We start from the raw sequence: 2,113 nt of genomic DNA, 5'->3' as shown, positions 1-2,113 counted from the left end.
GTACAAACTGTGAAGTTCCACTGAGACACAATGTGATATTTGTGATAATATAGGGCGAATAATATAAATACACATTGATTGAATAAGAATTGAATTGATTGATTAGATGTGATTGACTTGAACCTAAGACGTACCCTTACTAAAGATTCATAAGGGTATATTAATTAGGTGTTATTAAGGTGTGTAACACCTTTATTAACATTAAGAACCATTATATAAACCAGTTCAAAAATACGCTCTTTCAATAACATCAAGCGAGCAGGCATTCCTATGTTGGCATAGATGACTAAAGCCCACATTGGACTACTAGCGGAGAATCAACTCAGAACGCACAGATACCAAGGATTGCTGCGCTGACTGAAGAAGACGAAGTTAATCTAGGTAGGTCCGAATACGTTGTGAAGGCCTTACAGTACAGATACATGTGGCTTCACTATTCTGGCAAGCGACCGGTCACAGCTTGCCCTCGTTTATCTCAGTCTTATAAAACGTGACTATTCCATGATTTATAAAGTGTTAACAACCAAATTAATAAATGAATTACAAACTATTCGTAAACCCTTTATCAGGGTAGTCTTATTGTAAAGTGGTACAGAAAAAGCAATACATAAATGCAAATCATTTATACAATCCCTAACATATACTGTACTGTCTTTGTCTCAATTTACAACAATATCGAACATTACTACTATTGATATTTACTGCTGTCTAAACTGAATACTGCCGTGATGAAACGCCATATCATGGATTATCAAGGATTATCTCTGAAACAGTATGGAGCTCAAAGGCTTTCTCTCTTGCCGGTTATACCACAAGGTGAATTCCTTTTTATTTCCTGCTTCTTCACACACATGCTCTCCAGTACAGGTTAGCTCTGAGTGTTAGCGATGCTAATGTAAACACAGACCATATTATGTCCAAAACAGTCGGGCATTGTTTCTGATAGCAACGTTTCTGATAGGGCCGTGGGTCCACATTTCAGATATTACGTCATATCGGACGCAAATCTGGATCAGCTCCGTTGTAGCCCCGTTTTTAGAGATTTGGGTACGGAGGAAAAGAGAGAGGGTTTTATTTTCTGACGCTGCGTGAGTTCCCCGACACACCGGGGACACATAGTTATGTATAAAAGACATCAATTTTGCATGATAGGTCCCCTTTAAGTTCAAATGTAAAATCGGTTTCTTTGACCCAAATGCCACACAATTGTTAATTCCGGTGACCCTCCAAAATAACATGTGAAAGCCATGCAGGCAGCAGGTAGTGTAAGCTTTTAAAGACCGTGATAGATCCATCTCAGAGTGGAGGATGAAACAGAAGGAGGGGCACTTTCTAAATCATCTCATTGGCTAATGTAAAAGGCGGAGGGGGAGAGGGGGGAGAGCATGCCTCCTTGGTTTACTGTATAAAACCTGCTGAGTCACTTTGCTGCATTGGAGCTCCGACCACAGCCAATCAGATTCATCCTCGGAGGTCAAAGACAGACTCTGCAGAGGGTCTAAGAGATTCTAGTTTTCCCTTTCCCCATCTGTTATCAGGATGTCCAAGAAAGAGTCCAAGATCAAGTTTGTATTTTCATAACATCTGCAATGACCCAATACATCTTGAAATGTGTGTTTTCTGCTCCATGTGAGGCGTTTTGTTATTGAAAGACTTCTGTGGAAGAGATATGTGGAGGAAGGGTTTGACAGAGTGGAATAGAAAGCAATGATGGTATTTTACATCAAAATATAGAAAAACATAAAGCTCCACCAGACATTTCAATAGTGTACCGTCTTCGGTTAATCTGGTGATATTCTAAAATGTTCTTACTCTCAACAAATTCCCTAAACAAATTAACCAACAGCAGATCGATGCAACTTACAAAGTATTATCTGTAGCTAACACAGAGGCAAATTGCACATTTAGTCCAGCTTTACTTAAAGGACCCATGTCATGCTTTTCTGGTTATTACCCGTCCCCTTGTGTGTTATGAAGGTTTTTCTGCATGTAAACGGTCTGCAGAGTCACAAACCCTCAAAGTAAGCCTACACCCTGTAGCGAGTAAAACTCTAACACAGAAAAGACCTGTCTATGCTGTTCCTAGCCTCCCTCTCTCTCTCTCAGCCCCCTC

This window comes from Notothenia coriiceps, unplaced genomic scaffold, assembly GCF_000735185.1.
Source record: "Notothenia coriiceps isolate Sejong01 unplaced genomic scaffold, NC01 NC01_scaffold00003525, whole genome shotgun sequence".
NCBI lineage: Eukaryota > Metazoa > Chordata > Actinopteri > Perciformes > Nototheniidae > Notothenia > Notothenia coriiceps.
The sequence above is the reverse complement of the archived record's forward strand: the minus strand, read 5'-3'. Positions refer to the sequence as shown.